The following is a 21,803-nucleotide window of genomic DNA, read 5'->3' as shown; positions in this document are numbered from 1 at the left end:
AGCCCATGCTTGTTCTCTTCGGAGCGAGGCGAGCTGTGCCCAGCTTCTAATTTTATCTTTTACTCTTGTTCTGTGCTTCTAAAACTTCATTCTAACTCTTTCAAACTCTCGAACAACGCTCGAATGCAATTTCTCATAGATTTGGCCACACCCTGCACTCTCTCCTTTCCTTGTCTATGACAGGATGTTTTGTCTGTATAGCGCACAAGAAAAAATACTTTTCACTGCATGTTAATACATGTGACAATAATAAATCAAAACAAATCAAATCTTTTGTTTTACAATTTACTCCCTCCATTTTAATTATATTTTCTTTCTTCCCAACTCTGTCTCACATTTCGTAAAAAGTTTAATGTCATTTGGTCCCTTTGCCTTTTGCACGGTCTCTCGCTCTTTCTCTCTGCCTCTGTTTGTGTATTTTCCTGTGGATCTGACTTGCTCCCTCTTTCTGCTTGTCCCTGCTTGTCGGTACATCTGCCTTTTTTTCATAATCTCTATCTTCTAACATTGTTTCCCTTTCTCTATTAATTCCTTGGTCACCTTTGCTGTCAAAATGTATCTTTCTCTCTATCCACTCCCCTTTGTCATTCCACTTATTTCCCTTTCTCCCTTACTTGTTCCCTACCTCAGCCTTTCCCACTGTAGGAGGTCTCTCACCTGCCTTGATGTGGATCTGGGTGACAGATCATCTTGTGCCATTCATGACAAACTGGGATATTTCCACTCATGAACGGGGCAAGGATATAGCCAGAAGATTCTTCCTTTTGCTATCAATTGGCAACTTTGCTCAGCATACAATCCCTACAGTGCAGAAGGAGGTCATTTGGTCCATCGAGTCTGCACTGACTCTCCAAACGAGCATGTTACCCAGACCCAGAATCTGCCCTATCCCCGTTTCCCCAAGCATTTACCTTGCGAATCTCCCTAACCTACAGATCTTGGGACACATCTCATTTTTTTGCACATAAAACAACATTAGTCCTCTTTAACTCGATACAATCATAGATTCCCTACAGTGCAGAAGGAGGCCAATCGGCCAATTGAGCTTTAACCAACAAGAATCCCAGCCAGGCCTTGTTCCCATGTATTTACCCTTCTAGTCCCCCTGACACCAAGGGGAAATCTAGCACGGCCAATCCATCTAACCCGCACATCTTTGGACTGTGGAAGGAAGTCGGAGCACATGGAGGGAACTCAGGCAGACCATGGGAGAACGTGCAAACTCCACACAGACTGCCACCCGAGGCCGGAATCAAACCCGGGCAGCAGTGTAAACCACTGTGCCACCAACTTCAGTGGAACAGTTCAGCCACTCCTGTAGGCAAGTGGTGAGTGCCATTCATAGTATTCCGGAGTCCTTGATTCCTGTGAGGTTTCTGTTTAATCGCAGTCCCAGGCCTTTCAACAAAATCCCCAATGACAAGAGAGCCGGAAGGCCAGGAGCAGCAAACCTGAGGTCCAAAATACTGATACCACATTCCAAAGAAAGTGCTGCAATCCTTCTCACATCATCATAGTTCACACCAAGTTTGTCACCACTGGCCAACATTCAACCAGACCTGAATTTGAAATGTTCAAATTCCTCCATTGCCTCAGCCCTCACAATCTGTGTCACCTCCTCAGCCTCGACAACCCTTTGGTATTTCTGTGCCGTATCTTTTGTGCTTTCCTGATTTTGATTTCTCTGCCACACCTTTGGCTCTGATATGGACATGCCGGCATTGGACTGGACTGGGCGCAGTAAGCACTCTCACAACACCAGGGTAAAGTCCAACAGGTTTATTTGGTATCACTGAGCCTTGGGAGCGCAGCCCCTTCATCAGGTGAGACTCAGCTGATGAAAGGGCAGCGTTCTGATCCCCTTTGGCCACCTCGGCCGTAAGGTCAGGATCTGGGAGAGAAATCCTGGGCCCTGATGCGTCTCCTTTGGATCAGTCCATGAAACCATATTTACAAGACACTCTTTTTTCAGGAGGATGGTCCCTTTAAATGCCACAATGGTGTCCAAATCGTTTTCTTTCCAAAGAGACTCCCATCCCCAACCAAAAAATCTGAGTGGTGTAAGGCCTGGAATAACTTGTCTGCCTCTCCAACTGTCTCCTTCAAGTCACTCCAAAGAAACCTATTTATTTGATCCTACTAGGTGACTCTGTCACATCTTCCTTGGTAACCCTCCTGTGAAGCATTTTAAGATGTTTTACTATGTTATGGATGCTATGTAAATGCAGCTCATTGCAACAAGCATTGGGATTGCGACAGCATTATGTAGCTGTTCTTGTCAGTAAAGGCCAGCGGAGGGTGTGCTTGGTCAGTGTAAAGATCCAGTAAGAAGTCTCACACAACCAGGTTGAAGACCAACAGATGTATTTGGAATCATGTGCTTTCGGAGTGCTGTTCCTTCATCAGCTGAGTGTAAAGGTAGAGGAACAGGAGGGTTTTGAGGATTTGTTTCAGAGCACAGGTATCTCATGAGGTTTTATGGTGATAATGGAAGCTGGAAAATGCCTGTAAAACATTAACAATGTTGTATTTCAGAAGTTGTAATGCAATGCCTCACATTCTCCAAATTTGTCACTGATGCAGAGCATTTCCCTGTACACCCACCTGATGTAGTGTGCAATGGCTCAATCTGACTGAAGGGGAAAAAATCTGGCTTCTCCAGGAATAGCTTAGGGAGGGAATTCCAGAATGTAAGGTCCAGGATCCTCAGTGCCTCTGAGGAAGGAACAATCCCAGTAAAATAGGGGAGGCCCGATGATGCGGAATATCTTTGGATAATGTTCTACATAGAAGCCTAGTCATTACAACGCTGCCTCACAGCGCCAGGGACCCGGGTTGGATTCCAGTCTTGGGTCTCTGTCTCTGTGGAGTTTGCACATTCTCCCCGTGTCTGTGTGGGTTTCCTCCAGGTGCTCTGATTGCCTCCCACAGTCCAAAAATGTACGGGTTCGGTGGATTGGCCGTGCTAAATTGCTCCTAGTGCCAGGGGATTAACAGTAAATATGTGGGGTTATGGGAACAGGGCCTCGGTGGGATTGTGGTTGGTGCAGACTTGATGGGCCGAACGGCCTTCTTCTGCACTTTAGGGATTCTATGATTAAAATCAAAACTGCAAGGATTCAAGGGCACCCGAGCAAATAGGTAAGAAACTGGTTGAAGGCCAGGAAACAAGGAGTGATGGTGAGAGGAGATATGCCATGGTGGGGAGAAATGCTGAGTGATGCACCTGAAGGGTCAGTGCGAGGACCTGGGGCAGAATTCTCCATTTCTGAAACCAAGGGTGGAATTCTCCCAAGCCGCCTGTGGCGCTTTGATGGTGGGCTGTGCGGAGAATGTGGCAAAAGCCAAAGGTCTGGATTCTCCAATCTCCACCGTGGCTGAGATTCTCCAGTCCTGCTGCTGTGAATGGAGAATTTGGCTGAGTGCCAAATTCTCCATTCTCACTGGCAGTGGGAGCGGGACGTGAACAGCCAGAGAAATTTGGCCAAAAGGTTGGAAACACATTTGAAATATGGTGCCATCTATGGGATGGATGTTGGGACTGGTACCTAATGGAATTCCCATTTGACAGGCACTCCATGCACATTGGGACTGGCACTTAATAGCTACAGGACTGAAAGTAACACTGAATGTGAAAAGGGGCCGAGATGATGTGGAGTTGCCGGCGTTGGACTGGGGTGGGCACAGTAAGTTGTCTCACAACACCAGGTTAAAGTCCAACAGGTTTATTTGGTAGCACGAGCTTTCGGAGCACTGCCCCTTCATCAGGTGAGTGCAGGATTTGTTTCACAAACAGGGCGCATATCGACACAAACTCAGTTACAAGATAATGGTTGGAATGTGAGTCTTAACAGGTAATCAAGTCTTTACAGGTACAGACAATGTGAGTGGAGAGAAGGTTAAGCAAATGTTAAAGAGCTGTGAACTTTCTCCAGCCGGGACAGTGAGTGAGATTTTGCAAACCCAGGCAAGTCGTGGGGGCAGAGACAAAATCTCGAGCTGATTTCTTTTTAAGGTCGAATGGAAGTACCAATAACCAGGTGTATCACTGGAAAACAGTCAACTACTCCACAGAGCAGTAAATTTAACAAGGTGTCAAAATCCCAGCTCTATCCAATGTTGCTCAATTGCCTCATCAATTGCTCATTCATTGACATTAACAACTGCAGACACTCCACCGAGTACGATCTAATGAGGTGTGAAATGGTCTTCAAACACTTTAGCTGCTAAACAGCTAAAAACGTTTGGCTCCTTTCTGACCGGTTAACTCAGGTGGTTAGAGGGTGGCACTAATAACACCAAGGTCGCAGGTTCGATCCCCATATGGGCCAAAGTGTTGATGTATGTATGGCTCCTGTTGCATCCAGGTCCAATACCTTTGCTCGGTAAGAAGTCTCACAACACCAGGTTAAAGTCCAACAGGTTTATTTGGAATCACCAGCTTTCGGAGCACTGCCACAGTGAGCCGATCCACGCCACAGTGAGTTACGGGCAGCCCTCCTCGAGGTCAGTGGCGATGACATTTTCTGCATCATCCGATCAGGTCTGGTGCTGGCATCAGATAATGACAATGAAAAGTTGTCACTTTGCTGTAAAAACCCAGCCTAATGTCCTTCAGAGTAAGGAAGCAATGTCCTTACACAGTCCCGAGTCCAAAGCGTTGGAGTTGACACCTAATGCTCGGGACACGCAATGTTGGGGCATAAATTCTGCCCTGTCACTGCTACCCACATCCCTGGCAAAGAAAAGGTGTTATCAGTACATCGTCATTAATGCACCCTATCCATTAATGCACTGCTACCCACATCCCTGGCAAAGAAAAGGTGTTATCAGTACATCGTCATTAATGCACCCTATCCAATAACTTTCGGTTGGCACGGTGTGACACACTGGTTAGCACTGCTACCTCACAGCGCCAAGGACTTGGATTTGATTCCCGGCTTGGGTGACTGTCTGTGCGGAGTCTGCGCGTTCTCCCAATGTCTGCGTGGGTTTCCTTCCAGTTTCTTCCCACAGTCTGAAAGACACGCTGGTTAGGTGCATCGGTCATGCTAAATTCTCCCTCAGTGTACCCGATCAGGCGCTGGAGTGTGGCCACTAGGGCATTTTCACAGTAACCTCATTGCAGTGTTAATGTCAGCTTAGTTGTGACGCTAATTAAGAAACTTTAAATTCTTCACCGAGCCTACTTGTTTACCTGAAGTTGATGGCAAGCAAATCTATCCAAGGTTGCAATTTGTTCTGCTCGCATCACCAATGTGAAGTCTATTAAAATATATCCCACAAAATGAAAGTGATGTTAACAGTAGTTTTCTCTTCATCTCAATTTGCTTTATTTATCTGATAATTTAATCTTTTAAACAGTTGATTCTAATCTTTGTTGAGTTATTTTCTTTACTCAGTTCCAATTATTACTTAATTTATTTGGGAATACGATCGGGGGAGCTCTGCTACTGACTTGCTCTTCCACTTCAAAGAGTACAAAGAAAGTTGTTTGTATTTTGTATCGAGATAAACAACAAATAATACTGGAGATAATTTGCCAATTGGTCTGAACGGTGATGATGATGTAGAGAAAGTGAAAATAGAAACAAGGAAGAGATGCAGCATTGTGACTCTTATTAGGCCTCAGTGTAAATGCGATCAAAGACAATGGCTCAGGTGATAGGAGGAAGGAAGTTCGGTAAATAACGTTTGCTTCAGTCATTGCTTTTATTCTGATGTTTGATGTAGGCATGATCTGTTTCCATTGATTGAGGAGTGACTGATAAGGAGGTCTTCAATTGAAAGTTTGCATTATAGTAAAAAGAGAGAGGGGGCGGTGGTTAGAAAAAATATCTTTACTCAGATACATTGGCCGGAGTTTCATCGGCACGCCCGTCCCAATTCGGGGGTGGGCGCAGCTGGAGAACGGCATTCTCTGTTGGCCTCAGGCAGGATCATACAAACGTTGTGCAGATAAAATTCCGCCCAATGAATCTACAGTGCAGAAGAAGGCCATTTGGCCCATTGAACCTGCACCGATAACAATCCCACCCCCGTACCCCCATGTATTTACAGTCCTAATCCCCCTGACACTGAGGGACAACTTAGCACAGCCAATCAACCCAACCATCTTTGGACAAGTGCCCGAAGGAAACCCATGCAGACACGGGGAGAATGTGCAAACTCCACACAGACAGTGACCCGAGGCCGGAATTGAACCCAGGTCCCTTGCACTGTAAGGCAGCAGCGTTAACCACTGCGCCACCGTGATGCTCAAGGTTTTTGGAATGTTTTGATGCACAGAACCGTTCAGGAAGAGATCGCTGCATTGTTTGAAGGAAAATGAGATAAATATTTGAAGCAGAGGAAGGTGCAGGCTTAATGGAGGATGCAGGGGAAGTGGAATTAGCTTTAGCAAAGAGCTAGCATGGCTACAATTGGACGAATGGCCTCTCCCTGCGCTGTGAGTTATGGTCCTGGAATAGAATTTGTTATCGGAGAGCCTCGAACTCATATTCATGGTCCTGAACTTCTACCTTCAATTTTTCATCATCCAGAAGTAAGTTGTTGAAAATGCTCTTTGATATTTCAGCTCAAGGTTTCATTATCTCATCAGATACTGCTCTGGTTTGGGAATGGATGAAGTTAGAGAGGAAAGGAGATTGTGCGGTCCCATTTGTTCATACATTGACCTTTAATTTCTGAAGCCCAGATTATGGGATGAAAATCTATCACCGTTGATGGGCGTTGAGAATCCTAAATTAACTGATTGAGTTTCCAATCAATTTTCAATGGGCATGACAACAAGAATACTGTCTCTAAATGCATTCATCAAATTGTAATCTTATTTGGGAAGTCCACAATAATAGATGTTTTGAAAGTGGAAACTAATCACACCACTGAACATGGGATGAGAATGGAAGGAAGATATTAATTTAAGGCAGATTGGAGAGAGCTTTGCTGTACATATGCCTTATTATACTGTTGAATAGGAAGTTCTGGAAACAGCAACAACTGCCCAGCTTATTTCCCATGTACTAACATCCCTCCTCTTGTACATATATGTTTAAAAGAAAATAAAACTTGCTTATATATTATACTTTTGTATGACTTTGGAATTGAATCTATAGGAGCAGCACGGTGTGACACAATGGTTAGCACTGCTGCCTCACAGCTCCAGTGATCCGGGTTTGATTCCCGGCTTGGGTGGCCGTCTGTGTGGAATTTGCACGTTCTCCCCGCGTCTGCATGGGTTTCCTCCGGGTGCTCCGGTTTCCTCCCACAGTCCAAAGATGTGGGGTTCAGGTTGATGGGCCACGCTAAATTGGCCAAAGTGTCTAGGGATGTGTAGGTTCGAGGGATTAGCGGGGTAAATTGTGGGGTTGTGGGGATAGGGCCTGGGGTGGGATTGTTGTCAGTGCAGACTCGATGGGCTGAATGGCCTCCTTCTGCACTGTAGAGTTTCTATGATAATCATCGAACCTAGAGGCAAGAATGTTGCAGCTGACTGGAAGAAAATGCATTACTCAAATTTGGCCATGATCTTCCATTCGAAAGAAATAAAATTAATCAGCAGTTTAAAAAATAGTTAATCAGAGTTTGAGCAAAACGTTAGCGTTCGCTTTTTGTCAAGGTTTAAAGTTTATTTATTAGTATCATAAGTAGGCTCACATTAACACTGCAATGAAGTTACTGTGAAAATACCCGAGTCGCCACACTCCGGCGCCTGTTCGAGTTACACTGAGGGAGAATTTAGCATGGCCAAAGCACACTATGTGGAGATGCCGGCGTTGGACTGGGGTAAACACAGTAAGAAGTTTAACAACACCAGGTTAAAGTCCAACAGGTTTATTTGGTAGCAAAAGCCACACAAGCTTTCGAGGCTCTGAGCCCCTTCTTCAGGTGAGTGGGAATTCTGTTCACAAACAGAACTTATAAAGACACAGACTCAATTTACATGAATAATGGTTGGAATGCGAATACTTACAACTAATCCAGTCTTTAAGAAACAAAACAATGGGAGTGGAGAGAGCATCAAGACAGGCTAAAAAGATGTGTATTGTCTCCAGACAAGACAGCCAGTGAAACTCTGCAGGTCCACGCAACTGTGGGAGTTACAAATAGTGTGACATAAATTCTGATTCTAGGATCGCATGATAAAGACTCAGGAGGAAAAAAGCAGAAATATTTATGTGAAATAGTGTGACATAAACCCAATATCCCGGTTGAGGCCGTCCTTGTGTGTGCGGAACCTGGCTATCAGTTTCTGCTCCGCGACTCTGCGCTGTCGTGTGTCGCGAAGGCCGCCTTGGAGAACGCTTACCCGAATATCAGAGGCCGAATGCCCGTGACCGCTGAAGTGCTCCCCAACAGGAAGAGAACAGTCTTGCCTGGTGATTGTCGAGCGGTGTTCATTCATCCGTTGTCGCAGCGTCTGCATAGTTTCCCCAATGTACCATGCCTCGGGACATCCTTTCTTGCAGCGTATCAGGTAGACAACGTTGGCCGAGTTGCAAGAGTATGTACCGTGTACCTGGTGGATGGTGTTCTCACGTGAAATGATGGCATCTGTGTCGATGATCCGGCACGTCTTGCACACTAACCAGCACATCTTTCAGACTGTGGGAGGAAACCGGAGCACCTGGAGGAAACTCACACAGACACAGGGAGACTCCGTATAGACAGTAACCTAAGCCAGGAATCGAACCTGGGTCCCTGGCGCTGTGAGGCAAAGTGCTAACGACTGTGCCACCGTGCGGTGGCAGCTTATGTTTTAGAACTGAATTTTCTGGGGCCACACACCTTGTGCCACTTTGGCAACTTCAAAATTCAACTAAAACGGCAACTGATTTATTTCAGAGATGACACTATACTATCCAGTAAGAAGTCTCACAGCACCAGGTTAAAGTCCAACAGGCTTATTTGGAATCATGAGCTTTCGGAGCACTGCTCCTTCATCACCTGATTAACATTAACCTGGCGTTGTGAGACTTCTTACCATACCCACTCCAGTCCAACGCCGGCATCTCCACATCATGGCTATCATGCTCCTTAATCTGGTGACTCACCTGAGGAAGGAGCAGCGCTCCGAAAGCTCGTGATACCAAATAAACCCGTTGGACTTTAACCTGGTGTTGTGGGACTTCTAACTGAGATCAAAGCTTACTGCAGTGGGTAAAATGGACTGACGTATGAGGAGAGATTGACGAGGTTAGGATTGTTTTCACTGGAGGTCAGATGAATGGGGTGGGGGGGGGCGGATCTCATCGAGACAGGACTAGACAGGGCGGATGCAGGGAGGATGTTCCTGATGGTGGGAGTGTCCAGAACTAGGGGTCACAGTCTGAGGATTCAGGGTAGACCATTTAGGACGAAACAGGAGACATTTCTTCACCCAAAGAATGGTGAGCCCTGTGGAATTCATTACCGCGGGAAGTAGTTGATGCCAAAACATTGAATGCATTCAAGAGGTGACTAGATCTAGCACTTGGAACGAATGGGATTAAAAGGTTATGGGGAGAAAGCAGGATTAGGCTATGGAGTTGGACAACCAGCCATGATCACAATGAATGGCGGAGCAGGCTCGAAGGGCCAAATGTATTCCTCCTGTCTTACCTTCCATGCTTCTATGACAACGTTTTGCCTCGACTGGTGTTCCACACAAGTACTAGATAGTATCATGGGTACGATGGGTTTAAGAGGGATATGAGCCAAATGCGGGCAATTGGGATTAGCTTAGGGGTTTTCAAAAAGAAAGGGCGGCATGGACAAATTGGGCCGAAGGGCCTGTTGCCATGCTGTAAACCTCTATGACTCTAAGTAATTGTTCATATTCCACAGGCCTTCAGAAGTTGCAATAGCATCGTATTTAAAACCAAGGAGATTTCAAATAATGGTACTTTAGTTTAGCTTTTAGATAGTCTAATTCCTACTACATAGAAAACTCGTTCCAGTGATGCACTGTATATAAACACCAAAATTACTTATTTCGCTCCAAAGATATTGATGTGTGAAGCCGATGACAACCATTTCAGAATATACATTTGTACTTGGGTATTAGCTGCCAGGTAAACACTTTACATTAGCATAGCAAGATTGATTCAATGGCCCTAACTTCACCAAGACAGATGAAATCATTTGAATCGTTTTGTCAAAACCCACAATAAAGGCTTAAAAAAAACATTTCGCTGTAAACAAAAACAATTCCAAAGCTGAAATTAAGGGTTTAATCCAATTGTTTAATCATCTCCTCTTGGCACAATGACAATGGTATGAAATAAAAGAGACTGAACAAAACCATCACACTACAATGCATTTAATGCAATTAGCTTTTGATACTCAGTTTGCAGAACTTTATGAGATGCAGATTAAGTGAGACTTATTGTGCCGATGAAAATATTGCAGCAGCATTGTAAGAAGAGTATTGAACAGGTGAGCCATGAAGTTGCAGGATTGGAATCGCAGAGCAAGGGGCACTCCCGATCCTGACGTTAGTTTTACCTTTCTTTCGCCCCTCTCTAATATCGCATCAATATCTTCGTCTGTAATGTCGCTCTCTTTAGAAGCAAAGACGTGGGTAGCAACGTGACGAATCATCTGCAGCATTTCATCTTTCCCCAGTTTATTGAGATTCTGATCGACTAACCTTCCTGAAAGAATTCAGTCTCGATGTTAAGAAATTGTAAAGAACAAAGAAAATTACAGCATAGGAACAGGCCCGTCGGCCCCTCCAAGCCTACACTGACTATGCTGCCCCGACTGAACTAAAAACCCCTACCCTTCCGGGATCATATCCCTCTATTCCCATCCTATTCATGGATTTGTCTAGACGCCCCTTAAAACTCACGACCATATCTGCTTCCACTACCTTCCCTGGCAGCGTGTTCCAGGCACCCACCACCCTCTGTGTAAAAAACTTGCCTCATACATCTCCTTTAAACCTTGCCCCTCACACCTTAAACCTGTGCCCCCGAGTAATTGATACTTCCACCCTGGGAAAAACTTGGCTATCAGTTTCTGCTCAGCGACTCTGCGCCGTCGTGTGTCGTGAAGGCCACCTTGGAGAACGCTTACCCGAATATCAGAGGCTGAATGCCCGTGACCGCTTTAAACTGGTATTGTAAACTTCTTACTGTATCAAAACCTTAACATGGGGATAGGGAATAAATCAACTTCCTAGAAATCTTCAAGCTGATCATCAGCTCGCAAAGATATGATGTCTGGATGTCTGGATGGAAACAAAAGAGATGGGGGAGATACTAAATGGTTTTTCTTTTGCATCCGTATTTACTGAGAAAACGGGCATGGAGTCTACGGAAATAAGGCAAACTGGTAGGGCGGTCATGGAACCTTTACAGATTCAAGGGGAGGAGGTGCACGCTGTCTTGAGGCAAATAAGAGTGGGTAAATCCCCAGGACTGGACAGGGTATTCCCACGGAACTTGAGGGAAGCTAGTGTTGAACTTGCAGGGGCCCTGGCAGACATATTTAAAATGTCAGTATTCACGAGGGAGGTGCCCGATGATTGGAGTTTGGCTCATGTTGTTCCGTTGTTTAAAAAAGGTTCGAAAAGAAATCCGGGAAATAATAGGCCAGTAAGTTTGACGTCGGTGGTGGGCAAGTTATTGGAAGGTGTGATAAGGGATAGGATCTACAAATATTTGGAAAGACAGGGACTTATTAGGGAGAGTCAACATGGCTTTGTGCGTGGAAGGTCATGTTTGACCAACCTATTAGTGTTTTTCGAGGAGGTTACCAGGAAAGTGGATGAAGGGAAGGTGGTGGATGTTGTCGACCTGGATTTCAGCAAGGCCTTTGACAAGGTCCCACATGGGAGATTAGTTAGGAAGGTTCAGTCGCTAGGTATACATGGGGAGGTAGTAAATTGGATTAGACACTGGCCCAATGGAAGAAGCCAGAGAGTGGTTGTGGAGGATTGCTTCTCTGAGTGGAGACCTGTGACTAGTGCTGTGCCGCAGGGATCGGTGTTGGGTCCATTATTGTTTGTCATCTATATCAATGAGCTGGATGATAATGTGGTAAATTAGATCAGCAAGTTTGCTGATGATACAAAGATTGGAGGTATAGTGGACAGTGAGGAAGGTTTTCAAAGCTTGCAGAGGGATTTGGACCAACTAGAAAAATGGGCTGAAAAATGGCAAATGGAATTTAACGCAGACAAGTGTGAGATATTGCACTTTGGAAGGACAAACCGAAGGAGAACGCACAGTGTAAATGGTAGGATCCTGAAGAGTGCAGTTGAACAGAGGGATCTGGGAATACAGGTACAGAATTCCCTAAAAGTCACGTCACAGGTGGATAGGGTCGTAAAGAGTGCCTTTGGTACATTGGCCTTTATAAATCGGAGTATCAATTATAAAAGTTGGAGTGTTATGGTCAGGTTATATAAGGCATTGGTGAGGCCGAATTTGGAGTATTGTGTACAGTTTTGGTCACCTAGTTACAGGAAGGATGTAAATAAGGTTGAAAGATTGCAGAGAAGGTTCACAAGGATGTTGCCGGGACTTGAGAAGCTGAGTTATAGAGAGAGATTGAATAGGTTGGGATTTTTATTCCCTGGAGCGGAGAAGTTTGAGGTGAGATTTGATCGTGGTGTATAAGATTTTGATGGCGTATAGATAGAGTGAATGCAAGCAGGCTTTTTCCGCTGAGGCTAGGGGAGAAGAAAACCAGAGGGCATGGGTTCAGGGTGAAAGGAGAAAAGTTTAAAGGGAATATTAGGGGGGCTTCTTCACGCAGAGAGTGGTGGGAGTGTGGAATGAGCTTCCGGATAAAGTGGTAAATGCGGTGTCACTTTTAACATTGAAGAAAAACTTTGACGTGTTCATGGATGAGAGGCGTTTGGAGGGATATGGTCCAAGTGCAGGTCAGTGGGACTCGGCAAAAAATGGTTCGGCACAGACAAGAATGGCCAAAAGGCCTGTTTCTGAGCTGTAATTTTCTATGGTTCTATGGCTATCTCCTGCATGTTTTAACCCTCTCTAATTACTCAATAAAGATCAACAATTGTTGCAGCAGGGGAAAACAAAGGAAGCACCTGGACCTATTTAATTATTTCTCAGATGCACTGATTGCAGTCCAGTAACAGGCTGGTGGATCAATGAAGCAATTGAGAAACTTGCCACTTCACACTGGAGGGGAATTAGAATCTCCACTGTGTTTGTGGATTGGAGTCAAGTACTGACAGATGCTCTTCCCTGAAGCATATTAGTGAACCAGCTGACCAATTGGGGAGCCCTGCTCCCTTTTGCTGCTCACTATAAACTTTAATTCAAAATTCGCAAATGAGTGAGATTTGAATTCATAAGCCCTTGGTACACGAGGCAATCACGAAGCACTTATTAAAATCCGTGCATCAGTTGTTTTGTGTAAAACTGAATCACGGAAGGCAGTTCCTTATAGTGACACCACAGCATTCCTGAAACGTAAAATGGATTTCATTTCCAAACTCTCAATTGGATTTGGAAGTTAATTGGTGAGGAGAAACAAGATGCCCAGTCAACTGAAATCATACCACGCCAATTCTAAAAACAACCGCACGCCCCATTCAAATAAAGAGAAGCAAACTGAAGGCCTTTGCTGAAATATTTCCACCAGTTCAGTCGAGTGGAGTTTTAAAGAAACCATGGGAGCAACACACGGATGATTTGAGGGGGTATCAGTGGCAGTAAAATACCAAATATCGCTTGATCAGTGCACTTGGATGTTAAAACCAGCTACAATAGTTATATATTCAACAGTACGTGGGTTTCAGAACACAAATAACTAATCGCTCAGTAATTTACCGCAGCTTGGAGATCTACCTGATGGTTCCAGTCTGAGTCGTACAGGATTACTACATCTGCCGTGGCTAGATTTATACCAAGACCCCCAATGCGTGTGCTTAACATGAAGATAAACTTTGAGCTCCCAGGACTATTGAAAGCAGAAATAAAATCCTGGAGGGATGAGAGAGAAAAGTTAAGCCAGAATTGAACAAGCGATTGGGACCAATCTTTTTACTAATTGTTGCAAAAATTTCATTTTTAAAAATACAAATAGATGCTCGATTCAAATTGAATATTCATATTTCTTGTTTGAAAACCTTGAGTCAGTTTTGTAACCATAAGTCCAGAATTCTTACTTGGATAATAGAGCCTCAGATCAATTTAAGAGGTTGGAACTTTCCTCAAACAAACTCAGTTTTGAAAGCACAGGGCAAGAAACATACTTGTCTCTCCTCATGCGGTGTCTGTCCATCCAGTTTACAATCCTCGTAGTTTCTCCACATACAATAATCTTCCAAGATATCCAGCACCCTGGTCATTTGGCTGAAGATCAACACCGGAGAACCTGTGGAAAAGAAGATCATTCATCAGGGTGATCGGTTGATCGGTCGCCAAGAACACAGCGCAGATACACAAATGCTTCAAAAACCTACATCTGCTGATGTGGATAATGGAAACCAAATTTCAGTGGTAACATGCAGGATGTAGAGTAATCTAGTAAACTAGTTATCGTACAGGAGGCATAAATGAACACACATTACCAAAAAAACCTCCAGTTTTATAATTTATACAATGTGAACTGTCCATGTGACCCAGCTGCCTTGATTGATGGGAATGATTACAAAGGGTTTATATTCCAGGTGGATTCGAGACGGTGCTGCAGTTTGGGCAGCAAAAATTAAACCCGAATCAAAAAATAGCTGCAATCCCAAACCATGTAATTATTCCATTCACCTTCTCCCAACACGTTAGCCCCTAATTTTCAGAATATTTGGCTCCTGTAACTATTCCCCCGGAAGGTGATTGGGGCCCATCAAGCATTGCAGAGGCCTGTGTTCCAACTCTCCTCATGAAGAATATTTGATGCTGAATCGGCCAGTTTTTGGGAGCCCCCAGCCCCAGTGAATGGCGTGTGGCAGGCCAGAATGACTAAAACAGGATGCTGTTTCAGATCAAGACACACTATTGTTTGAAACAGTCACTAAAACTTGTGAAATAAAAGCGAAATAGATGGAAGCAAAGTTCTGGAAATACTCAGCAGGTCAGGCAGCATCTGTGGAGAGGGGAGTTCTGAAGAGTCATAGTTGACCCTTCGCTGATGCTACCAGATTAGGTGAGCAGATTTTAACTCATTAAAACCTGTGCTGATTTGTAACCCAAAACATCACAGCATGCAATCTGATGTACCTTGCTGCACAGATAAAATGCTGCCACGGTGTCATCAGTGATCATTTTCAAATTCTTTTGCAGACATCGTCGTGGAAATCCATGCACGCTTACGGAGGATAAACATCACAAACCCCTTTCATTTACTAAAAATCCTGTTCTATTTTTGGTCAGTCTGCAGCACAGGTACAGTAGTGCTCCAGAGCATGACAAAGTCTGACATTGGACTCGGAAATGCACAAATAACCATGCAGGCGGTTGTTTACAGCCAATCTATACACCAGGATGTTTGATTTTCCACTCCACCGGATTTCCTTATATATGGATCGGACTACACAGTAGTTTTTGTTCAATTCCTCCTGGTCTCCAGAGTCTCAACTAATTTGGTCATGGATTCGAGTTCGAGTGACTGGCATGCTCTTTGAATTTCCAATCGAATCTGAATCCAACCCTACCTCCTCCCAAAATAAGAACTTTAACATTAATCTAATTCTTAATCCATTGAAACAATGTCATCTAATTCACAAAGCGTGAACTTTATTACTATATTTACTCTCTAATAACAGATTTGTTGAACATATTCTAAAAAACCTAATTTGCATTGTGTTTTAGTTTGGTTATCTCCTCAAGGATATCTCAGTAAGCTTCTTTGCCTGTCCTAACTATAACTAAAACCATTGCTGATTCCAGAGTTTATTGCATATTAATTTATAACACATTTTGGAATATTTTCAATTAATTTCCCTTTACGGCCTGACAATCGTTAATTTGGGCCTCATGCCTTATGTTGGCCACCCCCCACCCCGTCTGAGCTACTCAAGTATCCACGAAACTATCAAATCACTCCATGTCTCCGCCCTATAGAAAGATTGAAAGACAGAAAGGGAAACAAAAGCCTTGACCAGGCCTGCGGCTGACTTTGCTCCTTCACTTTCGGCAGCAGTTTGCCCAGTACCACCATTTTGCCACTGTTAACTACCAGGTGAGGGTCAGTGGTGTAAGGTGGGACAGGTTCAGCTCCGTCAAACAGATAGGGATGGTTGCAGCACTTGCGCAGTTGCATCAGTATATTCAATAGACGCATTTTGTCCATTTTCCCTGAGGAGTTCAGGATGTCAATATCCTTCATTAATATCCTGGTGTTCCTGTCAGCAAGGCCAGAATTAAAACTCATCAGACCAACTTGGAGATAAATTCATTTTTTTAATGTAGCTCAACAGAAAGCAATTACAACCTACAATGAATGCTTTGATCTATAGGTGCCTCGGACAAAGCCTCGGATCCACATTCCAACCCTTCTCACCTACAAGGGAACAGGGTGCTCCATCTAAGCCTCACAGATATAGAAATCCATATCTTACGACGAATACACACTCAACATTTTGTTCTTTGATACAAGGTGCAATTCATTCCAGGTGGCCAGGGTTTGAAGGGATGGGAATATTCCTTTTCATGTCATTTGGATGCGAGCAATATGAAGTACTCTGGGATTAAGTATTTGTAACGCAGAAACAGGCCATTTAGATCAACAATTCCAGATAATTGTTCATGACAAGAGTCTCCTCACACCTTCGATTTCTTTTTCCATTCTATGTTTAACAAACTTCCCTAAAATGCATCAATGTCATGCCTCTCCTTGTGGTAGTGGGTTCCACACGAACCACTCTGCCAATTTCTTTTTTGAATCTTCTTCTAAATTCCTGTTCGATTTATCAGTGACTATTTTATATTTATGGCATCGATCCTGGCATCACCGTGAGGCAATGACATTGTGTTACATCGGGTGCAGCCTCATTTTGAAGGGCTTTGCAGCGTTCTCCTTGACCAACTAGATAGACATGGTTAATAAGTTTGGAGGGGACACCTCACTAGTACCTGATCAGGTGGGTATCAATAATGGGCTGCATTGGGGTTTGAAAGAAGAAAGCCCAAAGCTGAGAGCAAAGTAGTTTGAGAGCACTGTAATGATCACACTTGAATGGCAATCGTCCAGTCTGAATTCAATGATTATCTTCTGTTTCGGGAAAACATAATGGAAATGATTGAAGGAAGTTAGAATTCCAAACACAAAAATCTTACAGATCAGACGGAAGCAAGATGGTCAATAGGAGGGAGTCAGCCTATTATTGATGCATTGGGTAAAATCACATTCGCTTACACTGGTTAATCTATTCCCTGAGTTCTACAAATGCTCTAATTGTTGATTGTAGTGCAGCACAATTTCAGTTAGTTGTTGCAAGATGATGCCGTACTTCACAATGCAACACAGTAAGATTCACAAGTTGTGCACTCACCATTCCCGTTGCATTTTGCTCAGGCCGACATACATTTCCACTTCCTTTTTTCGGCGGCAGGCTCTTTTCTACCTCAGCTTTAAAATGTCGGAGGAGGAAGGGTCTCAATAACTAATTCAGGCGAGAATACATGCTTTTTACACACTGATGATGCCCAAGAAAGTCAAGCAAAATAATGCAATGTTACAAGAGCTGCACTGAACAGTTCTGTGGACTGAAGCACAGGTTAAACAAAAACAGCTGAACAAGCCATGGGTTGAAGCACAACTACAGGTGTGGGATAAATGTTCACTTGATGAAAACACCTACACTTCAATTTAGATTGTCAACAGCTTTATTCTGCAACAAAACAGATCAGACCTTGGAATCCAACCCTTCATGAGAAAATACAGTAACCATAGAACCATAGAAAATTACAGCTCAGAAACAGGCCTTTTGGCCCTTCTTGTCTGTGCCGAACCATTTTGTGCCTGGTCCCACTGACCTGCCCTTGGACCATATCCCTCCACACCCCTCTCATCCATCAACCCGTCCAAGTTTTTCTTAAATGTTAAAAGTGACCCCACATTTACCACTTTGTCCGGCAGCTCATTCCACACTCACCACTCTCTGCGTGAAGAAGCCCCGCCTAATATTCCCTTTAATCTTTTTCCTTTCACCCTTAACCCATGCCCTCTGGTTTTTTTCTCCTCTCGCCTCAGTGGAAAAAGCCTGCTGGCATTCACGGTATCTATACCCATCAATATCTTATGCACCGCTATCAAATCTCCCCTCATTCTTCTACGCTCCATGGAATAAAGTCCCAGCCTATTCAATCATCTGTAATTCATTTTCTCAAGTCCCGGCAACATCCTTGTGAACCTTCTCTGCACTCTTTCAACCTTATTTACATCCTTCCTGTAACTCGGTGACCTTCTTTTGTATATACTTGTAAAAGCTCTAATAGTTTACCCTCATATTCCATTTTTAATTAATCTTCTGTGGCCTTTTGCTGGTTTCTAAAACATTCCCAATCCTCAAGCTTGTTATCATTCCTTGTCATATGAATTGCCTAATCTCTTAACCTAACACAATCGTTAATGCTCTCAATAAGCCACAGATGGATGTTTCTTGCAGAGTTTTTATTTCCCAATTTCATTGATAAACATTTAAAGAAATAATTCATCATTTTCAATGTTCACTGTCAACCTTAGCAGGCTCTCCTCTCAAACCGAAAGCCAATTAGATAGGGACAAAATTCTTGTTTATGATTGTGGAAATATGCCACTTGCAGACCATCATATGGAATTCAATTGTGATATGAATGTTTGCCTGTTGATCGTTTACTATGAGATTACCAATTAACCCTGCCTCATTGCACAATACCAGATCAGGGCGATATGGTGGCTGTGGTTAGCACCACTGCTTCAGAGACCAGGGACCCGGCTTCAATTCTGGCCTTGGGTGACTGTTATTGGGGAGTTTACATGTTTTCCCCGTGTCTGCGTGGGTTTCCTTTGGGTTCTCCTGTTTCCCGTCTCAGTCTGATGTGCAGGTTAGGTGGATTGGCCATGCTAAATTGCCCCTTAGGTGTCCCAAGATGTGTAGGTTAGTGGGGAAACTAAGTGGGATTAAGGGGTAGTAACTTTAAATTCACTTTCCTCATTCCTCAACAATGTACATTTCTACAACACCTTTAACATAGGTGGCATGGTGGCACAGTGGTTGGCACTCCTGTCTCACAGCGCCAGGGACCCAGGTTCAATTCTGTCCTCGGGTCACTCTCTGTGTGGAGTTTGTGCATTCTCCCCGTGTCTGCTCCGGTTTCCTCCCACATTCCAAAGGTGTGCGGGTTAGGTTGATAGGCTATGCTAAATAAACTTTGGTGTCAGTGGGATTGGCGGGGTAAATATGCGGGGTTGGTGCAGACTTGATCGGCCAAATGGCCTCCTTCTGCACGTTACGGATTCTATGATAATAAGATGTCTACAGGATCATCACAGGGGCAATTATCAGACAAATTTGACACCGAGCTACCAAAAAAACCATTGAGAGGTGACCAAGGAGTTTTTAAAGCAGTGTCTTAACTAAGGATGAGCTAGAGAGGCAGAGAGATTGAGGGAAAGAATTCCAGTGCTTTGGGCTAAACAGCTGAAGGTTGACCATCAGCGATGCACAAATAAAGCAGTGGACAGAACTTGCTTCATGTCAGCAGCAGTTCTGATGAATTTAATCTTCCACGTGGTGCAAGTTGGGAGGCTGTTTCGGAAAACCTAGTGCTAATTAAGGGTTTGAACAAGGGCGGGCGATATCATGGTGGTGGTATTGGTAATATTGAGAATATGGGGTTGGAAATGTAGTTCAGGCTCAATTAGGATATTATAATTGCAAAGAGTTTGGTGAAGCCTCAGACAGAGAGGAACCAGACAGAGGTTTGGAGTGAATGGTTAGGAAATGGAGCTTGTAGTGTGAACAGAAGGGGAGATATAAATCCGAGTAATTGTAACCTACCAATCCTACCCTCCCCCAACCCATTTCAGCTTCTGAAATAGTGGATAGACATTTAAGCAAATAAAAATAATTCTATTTCCCTTACCCTGCACCTCCCAAAATGTGATAAAAACACTTTAATTTAGCAAGTCTTCCTGATCAGGAAGCAGTTCGAGTGGAGATCCAGCATCAATTGAAATGCTCTTATCAAGGTCGGGATCAGCAATTGGAACAGCCCGTGGTAATGCTTAATGGGCCTTGTTACCAAGGTGAACTGAGGAATTCAATAGATGGCCACAGAAAAAATAATTGAGGGTTAATGAAGCGAAATAAATCTCTCCCCCTTCACCATATTATGTAATATCTGAAGTGATTCAAATTATTCAGATCTGGGTAAAATGACCACCCGAATTAAAAACACCTGTGGTAGTTGCCTACATCGAGTGAAAGGCAATAATGATCTATTCGTGTCATCAATTTCTAAGTTGCCTATTACAGCACCTTAAATGCCATGTTTACTTCAAGCACTATTTACTGAATGCAAGAACACCTGGTAAATGTTCATTTCGCTTTGTGCCCGTTAACATTTCTAATCCTTTCTAAGTGGGATAACAAAGAACAAAGAAGAGTACAGCACAGGAAACAGGCCCTTCGGCCCTCCAAGCCTGTGCCGCTCCTTGGTCCAACTTGACCAATCATTTGTATCCCTCCATTCCCAGGCTGCTCATGTGACTATCCAGGTAAGTCTTAAACGATGTCAGCGTGCCTGCCTCCACCACCCGACTTGGCAGCGCATTCCAGGCCCCCACCACCCTCTGTATAAAAAACAGCCCTCTAATATCTGAGTTCTCCTTCGCCCCTCTCACATTGAGCCCGTGACCCCTCGTGAACGTCACTTCTGATCTGTGAAAAAGCTTCCCACCGTTCACCCTATCTATCCCCTTCATAATCTTGTACACCTCTATTAGATCTCCCCTCATTCTCCGTCTTTCCAGGGAGAACAACCCCAGTTTACCCAATTTCTCCTCATAGCTAAGACCCTCCATACCAGGCAACATCCTGGTAAACCTTCCCTGCACTCTCTCTAACGCCTCCACGTCCCTCTGGTCGTGCGGCGACCAGAACTGGACGCAGTATTCCAAAAGTGGCCTAACCAGCGTTCTACACAGCTGCATCATCAGACTCCAGCTTTTATACTCTCTATCCCGTCCTATAATGTCAAGCATACCATATGCCTTCTTCACCACCTTCTCCACCTGTGTTGGCACCTTCAAGGATTTGAGGACTTGCACACCTAGGTCCCTCTGTGTTTCTATACTCCTGATGACTCTGCCATTTATTGTATAAATCCTCCCGACATTATTTCTTCCAAAATGCATCACTTCGCATTTATCCGGAATAAACTCCATCTGCCACCTCTCCGCCCAATTTTCCAGCCTATCTATATCCTGCTGTATTGCCCGACAATACTCTTCGCTATCCGCAAGTCCAGCCATCTTCGTGTCATCCGCAAACTTGCTGATTACACCAGTTACACCTTCTTCCATATCATTTATATATATCACAAATAGCAGAGGTTCCAGTACAGAGCCCTGCGGAACACCACTGGTCACAGACCTCCAGCTGGAAAAAGACCCTTCGACCACTACCCTCTGTCTCCTATGGCCAAGCCAGTTCTCCACCCATCTAGCCACTTCTCCTTGTATCCCATGAGCCTTAACCTTCTTACCCAACCTGCCATGTGGGACTTTGTCAAATGCCTTACTGAAATCCATATAGACGACATCCACGGCCCTTCCTTCATCAATCGTTTTAGTCGCTTCCTCAAAAAACTCCACCAAATTTGTAAGGCACGACCTCCCTTTTACAAAACCATGCAGGA

The 21,803-nt window shown here is 44.1% G+C and overlaps 1 pseudogene; it reads right to left on the bottom strand.

Moving 5' to 3' along the window:
* Positions 1-6,476: 6,476 nt before the first annotated feature.
* Positions 6,477-17,584, bottom strand: LOC144482684 (SWI/SNF-related matrix-associated actin-dependent regulator of chromatin subfamily A member 5-like; annotated as a pseudogene).
* Positions 17,585-21,803: the final 4,219 nt, after the last annotated feature.

This window comes from Mustelus asterias, unplaced genomic scaffold (assembly GCF_964213995.1).
Source record: "Mustelus asterias unplaced genomic scaffold, sMusAst1.hap1.1 HAP1_SCAFFOLD_36, whole genome shotgun sequence".
NCBI classification, from domain to species: domain Eukaryota; kingdom Metazoa; phylum Chordata; class Chondrichthyes; order Carcharhiniformes; family Triakidae; genus Mustelus; species Mustelus asterias.
Note: the sequence above shows the minus strand (reverse complement) of the source record. Positions and strands in the feature narration are given on the sequence as shown.